Here is a 15,511-nt window from a genome sequence, read left to right on the forward strand (position 1 = left end):
CGGTCTGTTTAAACGTGAATATCGATTCGAAGTGGTTGACAGATCGTTTCTAAGTTGAACGTTTCGATAATTAATCACACGTTTGGACGCGTGCTACGTTATTTGATTAATTAGCCTGCTAATCTCGCTGTTTGCCAGTGCAAAGGGCATAGTTATTATTCATTTCATATGTATCCTAGTATTGTTCTTAATAGCTGCTCTAAGCAGCATTATTTTTATTTTATATAATACGCGTCTTTTTTTTTTTTTTTCAACTAATTGAAATTCTTTACAAAAATTAAATCATGTTCGGAATTGGGATTCGTTATTAATTTCGAATAATCGATGCGGGGAAAACGAATGCGAATTGTTTTCGATATTATTTAAGAAACGAGAGATTTCTTGACAAAGAAATTTGCATTGTTATTGCCATCGCCGATACCATCTGCCATTTTATTCTTTCCTTATTGATTCTTCGATCGGATATCCCGCGGATATTGCGCGAAACAAAACACCACAAATTATTAATTATTCAAAATAATACCCATTGTGAGGATGGGAGGGAGTGAGAAAGCAAAATGCCAATAATTAACCGACGGAGGGAATGATAAATGAAATAAACATCTCACTTACTCGATCAAGGCAACGATTGATATAATCGTATCAATCCGGGTAATTATTTATTTTAAAAGGGCGAGCAATTCGTGTCGGTACACTTTCCTCAAATTATTTATAGAATCGCGCGGCGAGCCACGCGTTCGAACCGAATCGAAACGGGTACAAATTGATTTTTCTAACCGCTTTACAGGGAATTTCAAGTTGTAGCACCGAAGGAGAAAATTTTTTTTTTACGGAAAGGAAAGATAATGGATTCGAATGGAGCAACAGCGCATTATCATAGTTTAATTTTCTGTCCTTTCAACCGAGCCATCCCATCCTTCCCATCCCATTTTTCATAAAAAGGGGGAGCGCAATGGGATAAAGTTTTCGAAGCAATTCTTGTTCTACGCGCAGAGGGGGGAGAAAAAGATTTCTCTCTCGATGCAAATGGTAGTTCTACGGATTCGTAAGGTAAGGGATATCAACGATACGGTTGAAAATTTTCCTCGCTCCCTTGCTTTATTCACTGGTTGGAAAATCAAATCTCGAATTTATTTTACATCCACGGTTCATTTCATCGCGCGATCGATATCGTTGTACACAGATCGCGCGATAAAGAAACAAGGGAATAAGAAATCTTGTTTCTACCTTTTCTTTTTTTTTTTTTTTTAATCGTGGCAAACGTATGAAATGGAATTACAGGAATGTATAAGTGGTGTGGTGTGGAGAAGGAGAGGAAATTTCAGGGAAGGAATCCGGTGTATCGGGTCACGCGCGATCAATGAAAATTTTATCGTCTCTCTCTCTCTTCCTTCCTTTTCGACCTTCTTCTTTCTTCGAATCTTTTTACCGCGTCGATGTCTTCGCGTTGCCGCTGTTATCGATTTACATTTTCAACGATTATTTTTATAATACAGTTTTATTTCCTCCATATATATATCGTCGTTTCTTTATCATTTTTTTAAATTTAACGTTTCGAAAATACTTATAAACGCGAAGAAAAAGATTGGAACAATAAAACGCGTTTTTATGTTACCGCGTGACTCACGGAAAAGAATATTTAAAAATATAGGGAAGGAGTGGAAGATAAAATTATCGAATTTGACATGCGAAATGAGTTTCACGAGTTTTTACTTACCGATAGCAACGTTCGTGAACGCAGTACGGATCGGTTTTTCGTACAAGTACAGTTGATTTTTTTTTTTTTTTTTTGGGAGGGGGATCAGTTTCAGCAATTTTTTTTTCAAATACTTTATTTTAGAGATCAAAAAAATGGGCAGGGATGTATAAAAGGAAGGAGTCAAAGTTTTGGTGATATCGTTTCATTCGATCGGCTTCGAAGGAGAGAAATTGAGAAATTGATCGATCGGGTAAGCGGATAATTTTTTTTTTTCTCTCTCTCTTCTTCTTTTCTTCGAACAGTAACAATAGGAAAAATTGAAAACCTTGCTCGAGTCGAAGTGCTATTTTAAATATCAAGGAACTTCTCTTCCCTTCTTTCGAATCCCTTGCCGCGTTTAAGGGCACGAATGTAATTCGCAATGCATTCGCCGTATATTTTCTCCTTTTCGATCGAAAATCTTCGCACAAAAACCGAAACTCGATTTCGTATCTTCCCAATTTCTACGTTTCTTGAAATAATCAATCGAATAATTAAATTTCTCATACGATTTCGATTCGATTCCCTTCGAGTTATTAATATCATTGCATCACGAGCAGATTAATCCTTACGCGTATTTATGCGTATCGATATAAACGATCCGCCTGATTTCGAAAATAATTCTTTTAAAAGAGAAATAATTGGTGAGAACGCGTCTTCTCTCAAGCAGGGTAATAAATAAATGTTCCAACGGATCGATATTCATATCTGCTCGAAATCAATGTCGTGAACGAGCTCGAATAGACGAATTCTTTGCCGGCAATCCGTCAAAACCTTCGCTTCAATGCACTTGCCGCGTATCGGCGATGCCCATCGCATCGCTCAACCTCGTGGGAGTTAAAATTCAGAGACGCGCTCTCTGAAAAAGAGAGAGAAGGAGAGAAAAAAGATATTCGATAGAGAGAGATATTAAACAACGTTCGACCTCTTCTTTTTGAGCTTATATGGAGATTTAATTTTAACGAGAACGATACTGTTAATTATTTCTTTAAAAAAATGTGTACGAATGTGACTAAAATATGTAAGAAAAATTAACATTGCGTTTGATTAGTATAGAATGAAAAAAGAAAATATAAAAATAGCTTATAAATTAATCCATAAATATCAGTGGCCAAGATTAAAGAGTTCGATTGTGCCTTACTTAAATAAAACTTTTCCAAAGTTTTGCAAAGAACGAAATCATGCAAAAAATCAAAATCGACAAATCGTATGTGAATTAACTCAACTTTAAGCTTGATTTACAAAAAAAAAAAAAATATCTATCCATAATTTATTAACGATTATTAAAATAGACGCGCTCTCTCTCTCTCTCTGCCGACGCAGCGCGTTGGTCTAAAAAGAAAAAAAAAAAAAAAAAAAACAGCACTCGCGGTGATGAATGCAGGCCCGGGTCGAATTTATCCCAACCGATCGAAATTGCTAGAAAAATAAGGGAGGTATTGAACGAAATTTCGCGAAAAAACATCGGATCTTCTTCCGGGCCGCGCGCCACGGGACATGACACCTATTGTTTTCCCGATAACGAGGATAATACGGAAATATCGTTTGTTCGTTGGAACGGTGTTTCGAGCTCCCCACACACCGCCGACAGCTCGACCAAGCACGGAGGAGGAGCGAGCGAGAGACTCGATGCTCGCGAGCCGATGTTTTTGTCCGGGCAAGCATTTCGAAACGCTTCCCGACGCTTCTATCAACCGTGAACAAACGCGATCGATCGATTCCTCCCCCCCTCCTGCCCGAGACCATCGCCTGTAATTACGTCAAACCTCTTTTTAATGCCACGATTTCACGAGAATCCAGTCCGCGAGAAGCAAGCCATCCCACGATTCTTTACGCCTCTCGCTCGACACCTGCGACTCGAACGGCGCTACCTGTTATCTCTTTGGAGATAAGATAAGGCGAGAGAAAAAGGAAATTCGAGACGTAGTTAACGGGGGTAATAGGTTTGGGGAAACGAGTTTTTGGAGGAATGCAAGGAAGAATATATATTTAATAAAGTGCTTTGCTCCGAATTCGTTATATCGAGCAATGCACATTAAGCGGAGAAAATTCGTTTTTAAATTTGTAAAAAATAATTGTTTCGATGTAATAGCGAATATATTAAAACTGTTATATATTGAAATTTTAAATCCTCTTTTTCTTTACAAATTGAACAAATTGAAAAAAGGGCAAAGAATTAATCGATAACTAATCGGTCACGTTTGAATAGTAAATTTATTAAGAAGCGTTTAAATTTCAATTTCACTGGAAGAACTGTGCAATTTATACACGATCCTTTAAAATAGACGTTCGTTGAATATCGATCGATGCTTTCTATTAGGTTGTGAAACGATTTGACCATAAGCAACGGATATATTTGATAAAGGAAAAAATTTTTTTAAACATTTACGAGTCTTTACGATATTCTCACGTTCACAACGGAATAATTATGAGTAAAATCGGATGCACGAGTTCAAAACTATTTTAAATATTTCTCTTTTCTTTCTTTTCCTTTGGCGGGATACGCTTTTTGGAAGCCTCCCCGGATATTTTAATTCCGCCTTCCTTTCCGAGATATTTTTATTATACCACCGCGCCGCACGAAATAGAATTTCGATTTACGAAATATTGGCAGTCTCTGTCGGTTCTCCGGCACAGAGGCGCGGACAGAACCGACGTTTTTTTCGAACCGTCGTTTGAAACACCGTGGAATTGTGATCCGTGCTTTCCCTCTCCCTCTCTCTCTCTCTCCATTTTCACGCGCGTGACGAGATTACACAGCTCGCAGTCGGACGAAGTCTCCCCTCTCCTTCCTCTCCTCCCTGTCGTACTGTAATTTAAGGAGAAGAGGAGGAAGGAGGAGGAGGAGGGCCGTGACGGAATAATCGCGAAATAATCGCGATCGAATAGAATAATAAAACGAGTGGAACGAAAAAGGAGGAGGGGATAAAGGTTTGATTTATTAATTATTTCGAAGCAGGAGGGGGCGTTGTTATAACGTTACTTGGGGGAGGGGCAACATTGAAAATTTAATCCAAGATGTATCCCAGCGCGAAACTTTCGTTATTTGTCTTCTTGACTCCCCGCTTCCTTTCGAGTTCTTTAAGTAACTGGCTTCGTTTAGAAGAAAGTTTGAAGGAAGCGCTCCTCGAGTGATTTAGAAGAAGGAGAAGGAAGGAGAAGAATGTTTGAGAACATTTTTCAAGTTGAGGCGGAATTGGGGGAATTTGCGCGGTTTTTGCCTCAATTTTTCATTTTCCAAGTTACGATGAACTTAATTAGATACTTTTCATCTTGCGTGTATATATATAATATATATATATACATATATATAAATACAATATATGTATATGCTTGTATTATATTATGTTATCCAGATGCTGTGAATATGGAAGAAAGGATCAGAGAGCGACGTAAGTTTTCCGCTTCTCCTTGCACGATAAAACAATCCTCGAGTGTAATTTTTCGAACGGTTTTCGAACAGGTGAGGAGGAAGATACAAGAACGGCCGATCGAGATGACGATGGGAAGAATGTTAAACGTATTAGCGTGAGAGGCAGGTTGAAGTATTACATCAACAGATTTAGGTACTATCATTACGTCGCCGCTGAAAAAGTGAACAAAGTAATTGGAATTGTATGCCTTGCGATAATTAAGTTGTATTTTTTCTTCATGGGATTGGACAGACATCTGACCATCGACGACGATGATGACGAGGATGCGGGCCTATGATATATCGTTCGTTCATCGAAATATACGTAACATTTCCCGAATTTTCGAAATCGTTTGTGAAATCGTTCGAAATAAAGAATATGCGCTTAAGACGAGATGATACATTTGAAGATGAAGGAAATAGGGATAAACTGTTTACGTTTATGCGAGTCGTGCCTTTCTTTTACTATTAATTTTTAAATGTTTTAAAAAGTGATCGTAAACGTGCAACGTGATATTAATTTATCGCGTACATTAAAACTTCGTTTAAAATTTTAAATCCTGTTTTTAAATGTATTAAAAAAAAAATAAAACGCGGAAAACTAATTGATATTTGATGAGTCACGTTTCAATGGATTAGGAGGCATTTCAATTTCAATTTTTACAACATTTATTTTAATTTAAATAGTAATGAATTATCGATAAGTTTTTCTTTTTTCTTTTTATTTAAATTTATCGATTCACACGATGTGATGATTTTTCCATGATTTTTTACGAAAAGTAGAAACTTTCTACATTCGCCATCTGGCGGATTCTTTGATTCATATTTATGAATTAATTTTAACCTATCTTATGTTATAATATATATATAATTATAATATTTTGGTTGGCAATTTTTTTATTCCTTTCAATTTTTGAGCAAGTATACGTCTTCTCGCTAGTGTTTCTTTCATTTTTATCTGTTCAGGCCCATATCTATCCATAACCATTTCCAATTCTCAAATTAATTAATTGCAACTTTTTTCCTACAGGTGTTTCGCTTAAGAATGTGATCAAAGAGCGACCAATGAGATTGTCACGTTTTACATTTTTCTTGTTCCAATAGATTCGACCATTTCTCTTGTGATAAACAAAACTAGAACATTTTTAATCGTATTTTTAATTTTCTCTCGCTCTTTTCACTTTTATTATTTTTATTGATTTTTTTTTTTTTTTCTATTTTATCTCAAGTTCATATCATACGTTACAATATATCCGTATCATTTATATTTTTACATACTCAGTCATATTTTTGTGTTCGTAATAATTATAACGTTAAAATTAAAATAATTTTCCGGCTTTCCAATTAGCTCCTCCTGTTACTCGAGCCACTGTGCGGCGATTCAAAAAAGTGGCACAAAACGGAATGGAGAAACCGTCATTCAAATGCATACAAATACGCAAGATACGAAGATATCTCTTCTTGCATCTTTTACACATTATAAACTCGACATTCGTTTGCGCAGCATTCAATCAACGATCGCCCTTTTTTATCTCCCTTGGAATAATAACGTCGTGAAAAACGTATATCCACTTATTATCGCGAAGTTATCTCTTCCCACGCAGCAGCTCCGACGGAGCGTCAATGTAAATTCATATCCATTCGATCGAGAAATCGAAATTATTCAAATCGTCCTCGATTCGCGTTCACTTCTGTCATTCGAAATTCAAATCGAATAGATAAATATACACGTATACATATATATATATCTCGATGGTATTAATAATTACGAATCCGACGATTCTAATCGAAACGAGTTTTAATAGAACGGAAAAAAATAAATAAAATTGCACGCAAACGAACAATCTCATGGAACGCGTGCACACTTTTTTTTTTTTTTTTTTGAAAAAACGAAATTTATCTTCTAGGAAGCGACGATTCCTAAACCAAGTTGAAATTTCATCAAATTATTCTCGATCGTTCGAGACAATAAATTCGATCCATCTTGAGAGCTGTTCTGTTTCTTAAATTTTAAATTCTGTGATTCCAACGTATATTTTATATTCATATTTCTTAATTAAAATCCCGCTTTGCATTCGTATGTCGCCGTATAATCGCTATCCCATCCCATTTTATTATTATATTTTCATTCTAGAGGGCTCTTCTCATTTGATTGATAACCTTCTTATAAATATAAATACGAGTGCAAAGAGTTAAAATCTTACATTACTCGCAAGAAGATGTCACCTATAAACGGGTGACGCTTTCTTCTTCAATAAAAATAAGATTTTAACCATTCACATTTGTATTTATATTTTAACAAGGTTAAATATCTCGATCAAGTAAGAAGAGTTATATTAATGTAAATATATGTATAATAATAAAATGTAGGATAGTTAAAAGAAATTTAATGGAATAAGCAGAAAATGAAATAAAAATATAAAATATATTTTGGAATCAGGGAATTTAAAATTTAAAAACATATTTGAAAATTTTAAATCTAAAATTATACCGTATATGGTAACATAGGAGGGTATAATATAGAAGTGAAGTTACCAATTAGAGGCTTATATTCAGACCAAAATACTTGAAATTGACATTGAAAATAAACGAAGCAGGCACTGAAGGCAACCACAATTCACAATCGGTAATTACATAATTAGTTAATGAAAACTAAGAACTAAATATATATATAAATATGTCCCAACTAAATTTCATATTAAAATATATAAAATAAAAATAATAAAACTTCCATTTTACGCTCTGCTCTTACGTTCTTTCCGACAGTAACATTTGGGCCCCCTTTTCGCGACGAACTCAACGAAATCACGCTGCCCGACGAACGTGTTAACGATGAGATGGATCGAGGGGATGGTTAAATGTTTAAAAAAAAAGTGCGGACATTTCGCGGTGAAATATTTCGGTGAAATAATCGGGAAGATAACAAAAATCACAACAGGTTGACGAACGTCCGAATTGGAGGGGGGAAAAACGTTCGATCGGATCAATTCGGGGAACGCTTCTGGAATCGGATTTATGTACGCGGCCTGCTATGAAAATTTGAGCACGCGCCATCGTGGATCCGGCCACGGTGGAGCCCTCTCGATAATTTGTCAGGATCAGAGATGGAGGGGAGGGGAGACACGCGTGGAGTAGGGCCGCGTCGAATTTATGATAACGATAACATTGAATAATTCGAGGCGAGGATTGATGGCGGGCCAACGAACGAATCTCGTTCGAAATTAACGTGCGATTGACAAAGATGCGAGACGTTGTTGTCTAACCTTTCTTCTTCCTTGAGAGAGAGAGAGAGAGAAGTCGATCATCTCTCTTTTTCTACAGATAGAAGCCGGAGGTTTTTATGGAAGTGTAAATCGATATCTGTTGCGGTTGAAAATATGTGTAACGTACGTGTGTAACGGTTAAAATATTTACGCTTTTCGAAATGTAAGACATTGTTTCTGTTGAGAGGGAGGTTGGTTTTTCGAAACGCGAATCTCTGTCGATAATTGATCGAGAGAGAGATCGATGGATTCTCTTTTTTTTTTTTTTTACAAAAACCCGACTCTACCCGACCGTTTTCAGAGGCTTCTATACCTAGATGTACGAAAGTGTATAGGTCAATATTTGATGCGCGGTTGAAAATACATAAGAGCTAAAATATTTACGCTTTTGAAACTGGTCTTGTGTATGTAGGAAATAAAGTTAATATTTTAGTAGAATGGTAACTTTTTCCTGCCTCCGTGGCTCGGATTAAAATGTATGTATTTCCATGATATCCAGGCGTACGGGATTGGATATCTCTTTCGGTTTTAAAAGTTTTTAATAAAATTGTTAAAATTAGTTCGGCGGGGAGGGGAAAAAAAAAAAAAAAAAAAACGATTCCATGCGAAATTCCCGTCGAAAAAATTGTTCCGATTGATCTGCCACGTCGAATTTTCCGAAATTATTATTCGTTGAACAAACGCTTGAATATCAAGCGTCGCGGCGGAAAAGTAAATTCGACATCGAGAGTAAAAAGTTAAAATAATCCTTTCCCTCCTTTTCCCGCTGGAATAAAAATCTGCGACGGATGATTACTCCTTCCTTTCTCATCCCTTAAAAAGCTTGCTCCCTGTTTCTTTTTTTTTTTTTCTCTCTCGTTACAATTCCATCAACCAAAACGAAATGTATTCTGTAACAGAAGAAAAATGAAATTAAATCGATTTAATATTCGAATTCGATAATTTTGCTCTAAAGTCCGAATTTTGAAATTTCAAAGTTTCTGGGTCACGCGTTTATAATATAAATTATATATAAAAAACGTAAGATCAGTCACAGGTGTCAAGCATGTTTCAAGTCGTTATTTGCGCGGAACGCAGTCGAGGAATGCGTTCAATTTCCTTTACGTGCCACCTCGAAGCGTTTCAGCGGGAAGATTCTTGAGGAAGCTTTCGTTTTTCGGTCCGCAGAGCTTCGAACTTACGAAAACCGGCCGGGGATCTCCGTTTTAGAACTCATCAATCCCCCCATGGAAACTTTGAAAAGCCGAGAATTTAATTACTCGTGAAATTTCATTTCTATATCGTGCTCCATGTCTTGCCTCCATATTAACGTCCTTTTTTCTTTTCTTTTTTTTTTTAACTTCGAAGCAAACTTTCACGACGCAAACTTCGTTCGCGCATCGAATTAATTTCTAATTTTTTATTTTCTCCGTTTTTGATCAGAATTAACGTTCCATACGCGAACGATACAATTCGAAATTTGGAATTTTCAGATTGTGAAACGATTTGATTAATAATAAGAAACGTACAAAAGAAGAAAGAATGTATTAAGTTGTAATAAATGACAATCAACTCGTAAACTCTAATCATATTTTGATTCTGTTCTTCTCTGTGTAATAACTTCTATTTGGAATGTTGTTCTTGTCGAGTGCACCTGAAGCGTATCAAAATTAGGTTAGCTTTCGAGAAGAAGATTCCATCGTTGAGAAGACCGTTCAAAAATTCGGACCTGGGAACGAGAATCTTGAAAACGAGTCCCGAGGTAGACCGAAATCCATATTAAACGAGGATAAATCGAAAACGAGAGTGGAAACGAAGTTGAACGTATCTGGAACGACAATTTTCGCGTATTCGAGTGGAGCGAGTAAAGCGAAGAAACTGGAAAAGCGACGCCAACCGGCGAAGAATCGAAAGTTGCGGCGCTTCGAAGCGTGGTCATCGCGCGAACCTCGAAACGACACGAGTCTATTCTCGAATGGAAATACGAGCTGTGAGGAGAGACTGTATGGCGGTCCGTAAAGGGAATAATTCGTTGTTCTTTTCTGAAAAAAGATACCGTGACAGCAGCATCCTATTGCTAAGAAATCGATCAAGAAACAAGCCGCGTTAGTCGATAGGCACGAACCTATCCTTCTCCTTCTATGACGTAGATATTCACTTCACAGATATTTCATCGATATTCATGCTTTCAAAAAATAAAATATTCGACGCTCGAGAAGCTAATCGCAGCATTCGAAAAATTTCTTCGTTAGAGCCAATGGCTTATTGTTTTTCTTCTTCCAAGGAAAATAATAAATTTCGACCTAATATATAGATGTAAATCGTTGTAAGCGTTGCAATTGAAAAGGGAAGAAGCAGCAGTCGATTCACGCGCAATTAAACGTGTACTATATCCTGTATACAGGCGTATAATAGAGGCGGTGATTTTTGAAATTTGATTCGGTCGGTAAGATGGAGCGGCAAATAAACTCTTTCCACAACGCTGAGAATCTATTAGCGGAACTTGTTATTAAACCCTTGGGGCAAGCAATCTCGCCTAAATGGTAACCACACATGTTCCCTTGCACGAGTTCTCTGCTGCACAACGTGGCAAGCTTCGAGACTTACAGTATGATCTCGAGAGTGGAAACAAAACGGCCGATATTGCTATAGCGCGCTGTTAAATTACATCTCGAAATTTCCGCACGCTGCACGAGACACGACGAATGTCTTATCAAGCGTAATTAACAGACGTGATTAATTTCCAACAATTTTTTTTCTTCCTTCTTATTTTTATCGTCCTCGAAGAGAACGAGGAGATGGAAGTAATTACGTATAAACGCAAGATCAACAAGTTAGTTGTTGTTAGCATATCCTCGCCTTCGATATTGCAGGATACGTGTCATCCACGAGGTCGATCAAACGCAACAATCTTAATTGATCGAGCCCACCGTATACCGTGGTCCGTTGATTGGTACCATTGATTGGAACTAAGATCGATCTATCAGTTGAATGATCAAACTGAATTAGCGTCGTATTAATCCGATCAATCTTCGATCTCGCGTTATTAAATAAATTAAAAGGCAATAATTTCGCGTCGTTAAAATTTATCGACCTTCATAAATTCTCCTCCTCTGTGAAGAAATAATTACCATCGTTGTTTTTTCCCCTCCTCCTCTTCCTTCCCTTACAAGCTTTTTCAAATGAAATTTTCGCCCGTGATGTGGAAAATAATGGAGATATGCGAGAGGTTGGCGACACGTTTTCCGCGTGACAATGTGCGTGTGTGTGACAAAAACAGGGGCGTGCTCGAAACGTCGCATGTTTCTGAATATACTAATATCACGTAACCGTGAGTTATAGAAATAACAATAGGTCACGTGGGCCGCTGTTATCTTTACCCTACGCTACGCTAGCGCCACACGTTGCCGCCGCGTGTTATTGTCACGAAATTCAGAATCGCGCCTCGGAATAATATCGAATTACTTCCTACGCGAGTAATAGCGTAAATAAAAGAAAAGAATGGAAAAAAGGTATATTATTATCGGTATTTTATTTCGGTCGAACAAAGAAACGATTAATATCGTTTCGTTACGTTACAATTTCGCCCAAATTGATTCGACTCGTTACCGAGTTATTGTGGCTTCTCCTTGGTTACCAGAAATCTCAAAGTTGCGTGTATACGTATATATATATATATATAGAATAGTTTGTTCCTCGTTTCTGCTTCGAATACTTTCTGCATAGTTCTCGCGAATTACGCCGGCCTCGTAGTAGAACAGGGAACAGTGCGATTTAAATAGTTGGTAAAGATTTCTCTCGGAAAAATTCGATAGGTGTTGCTTGTCTTAGCTTTCCTTCTAACGATTCCATCATCTTACATCTATCTTTTCGATATTTTTTTCTCTCTCCTCATTCGTATCCTTCTTATCTTATCTATCGACGTTCGAAAATTGCGGAACATTTTTTTTTTTTCCCCCTCGAAAACAAGCTTCGCGAGCGCTCAACTAACGTTCCCCCCCCATCCCCCCTTCTCCATAAAGGGAATCCGCGTTTATACACATTTATTTATTCACGCGTGGAGCATGTTTATTTTAAAAAACTGAATAAATAAAATTCGGATAAAATTAATCGCGCGCGATTTAATCGAAAATTTTGAGATTGAAATCGCGTTTTTTATTCAAGATCTTCCTTCTTCCGACGATTCGAAATATCGTGCTCGTATTATTATCAATAACAACCAACTTTTCGTGTTGTGTAAAAATTAGCTCGGGAAAAATAAAAAAAACATCGATATTTTTTCCCTCCCCCCTCAGAGAGAGAGAGAGAGGAGGAAGCTCGGCTGCGTGTTGCCGGCGATTAAAAATCATTACTCGAAATGAAGGTAGGGGCGGTTGCGTGGTTGCGCAACCGGTTACCGGTGACCGATCTTTGCAGTATCGGTTTAATGGATAAATTTTTCCCCCGAGTGATTTTATCGGGACAACCGGCGCGGGATATCCTCGACTTTCTACGAGTGCATTCCAGGGGGGAAGAGGGGAGGTGGAGGTAATTTTTTTCCGGCACGTCGAGCGTTTGCGGAGGCTGGCTCGAATTGGACTGGGAATTACGCGGCCTCCAATTAAATTTCTCCATTGGTCCGCCAGTGTGATTCGAAATCGATACGTATCTACGTACGGTGGTACCTCGAGTGACATCGTGTAATAATGTCGATAAGCTGACTCGGTCGGATGCCGAACGTGTGAGGGGGAAAAAAAGTGTGTGTGAGAGAGAGAGAGAGAGAGAGAGAGAGAGAGTTTTTTCCCTCGTCGATCTGGAAAGTCTTGCGCTGTTGATGTCGAATGGAAATCCTGTAATAGTCTCGTCGTCGAGCCACGATTTTTCGGTTCATTGAAAATTTTTCTAACGTTCGTCCCGTCACGATTGATTTTAATATCGATCAAACTTTTCTTTTCTTTTTCTTCTTCTTCTTCTTCTTCTTCTTCTTCTTCTTCTCAAAGGAATGATAAAATGAGCGATTATAAAAAACGAGGCTTCTTATCCCTCGTTTCGAAGGTTCGAGAAAAAAAAGAACGGTGTCGGAAGGAATTGTCCGATCTAAATTGATATATAAAATTATGATGTATAATCGTTTCTTTATATAAGAGATATAATACTTGGACTCTCCGTGTTTGAACGAATGTTTCTCGTTACACAGAGCGATGCAACTCTCTCTGTTCTATTACTAATTTAACTTGGGGACGGTACGCCAGCGGTAAAGTTAAATCGAAGCCGAATGAAGGTCCTTGGACGTGTTTCCGCGGCAATGACGACAGAGCTCGCTCGGATCGTTAGAACGAAAAGCGCCAAGGGTTTCGTCACTCGTTACGGGAAGAGAAAAGAAACACGAAGGAGAGAGAACGATCTTTTCTTTCAAATCCTATTTACTTGTTCATGTTAATTGATTTATACTTTTTTTTTTTTCTAACATTTCTTCGTATCAATCGTTTGGAACAATTTATCCGCAATGACGATATTCTAGGCAAAAAGGAAGGAGAAAGAAAAATTGTTGAATACGCGATTGCACGATTATCGCTTTCCGCGATAGCCGTTAGTCAAACAACTGCGGGGCACGAGTAATGTAAACGACAAAAGTTGATCTCTCGGTACGCCTCCTTTAAATTCAATTCTCTCACGTGTAAGCTTAGAACACAGTCGTTAACAACTTTTCATTGATATCCACTGTACACCTTTTTTTGCAATTTTGCAACATTTTGCAACCGATTCTTCTATTCCCTCTTTCTCTTCCTTCGATTATTTTGTTTATATAATTTTTCGGGACGAAAATTTTATCGTTTGAAGACGAATCAAGATTACTTAGAGGCGATTTCGTGCAGGATCGATTCTGCATCGTTCTGCATTTTTTATAGAAATATTTTTGCAATAATTTCTTATCGAGTGAAAGTTACAGTGAAAACGAACGAAGCGGAAAATTACATCGCTGTTTTCTTCTTCTTCTTTTTTTTCAAAACTTCAGATTTTGGCACGGCCCGGACGGATCGTTAAACCGGACGAAAAAGTTTTGGCACCGTTCCCTCGTAAATCAATGACGGTAATGCCTGGATTACCGTGGCCTCGAGTTGTTGGGTGTTAATGCAACCGTTGTTGCAATATATGCAATAGAGATTCAACGGGTGTGCTTACGGAGAACTTAGCTTGTACAGTTTTCGATTTGCATATATATACAAACATCCTCTCCTCCCCTTGTTCATCCAAAATTCGTGTTTTCTTAGTCATACGTGCGCAAGCTTCAAAGCTTCGTTAGTTATTTTTTATTTGTTTGCCGGAGGATATTTTTATTTTGCCGTATGCTATACTATATGTACATTTATACAGGTAGAAATATCTAGCTCTATTTAAATTCAACGAAACAACGAAATGCAATTTTTCGCGTCTGGGGTGGTATCCTGGCGTGATGCGGAGAACTTGCAGTGTTTTATTTCGATAACTTCTTTCTTTTTTCCCTCCCCCGTTTTGGATATCGAGAGTTCCCTGAGAATACGAAACAACGAGTCGATATCGAGTTTCCTGATCAATTTACCCGACCATTTCTTCCCTCCCCTCCTCCAAACTTACAAAACTCTCCCAACCAATTTAATTTCACCAAATGCGAGTATATAAGTATCGATTATATGTACTTGTGGTTTCTTGTGGTTTCTTTCAACTTTAATTGCTTCAACGATTATTAAAGTTTTTTTTTTTTCCTCCCCTCGAAATATTAATTTCCTTTGTTTTGTATCGTAAATTTATCGAGGAAAGGAAAAAAGGGAAACCCGTTATGCAAATCGATGATAGCGATCGTGAATAGCGTGTTGGATAGATAAGCGTATTATCATAAAATGAATTAAAATCAGTTTTCAGAACACTTGGACCGTGTTCACTTGATTACGATCCTCTTTAAACGCAAATAATGACACTTTTCATCCGCCTCGGATCGGCTCGTTTACGGGGAGGGATGAAGGGCGTCCTCGATTATAAAGCTTCGAAACCGTTTTATAAGCTCCGGTGAGAAAGGACAAGATCGTTAAAACACGAGTTGGATAATAATAAACTCCGTATCTTTCTTTCTCGCGAGGGGGACGAAAAGTGGGGACGAGAGAA

General features: G+C 37.7%; 1 long non-coding RNA gene across 1 annotated transcript; it reads left to right on the forward strand.

Moving 5' to 3' along the window:
• Positions 1–5,094: 5,094 nt before the first annotated feature.
• LOC147657619 (uncharacterized) lies at positions 5,095–6,027 on the forward strand. Its single transcript, XR_015292100.1, has 2 exons — positions 5,095–5,304; positions 5,404–6,027. It is a non-coding gene; the product is annotated as an uncharacterized LOC147657619 (long non-coding RNA).
• Positions 6,028–15,511: the final 9,484 nt, after the last annotated feature.

The sequence above is a fragment of the Apis florea genome, unplaced genomic scaffold (assembly GCF_048593485.1).
Source record: "Apis florea isolate Af1SG1 unplaced genomic scaffold, ASM4859348v1 contig_3068_pilon, whole genome shotgun sequence".
In the NCBI taxonomy this organism is placed as follows: Eukaryota; Metazoa; Arthropoda; class Insecta; order Hymenoptera; family Apidae; genus Apis; species Apis florea.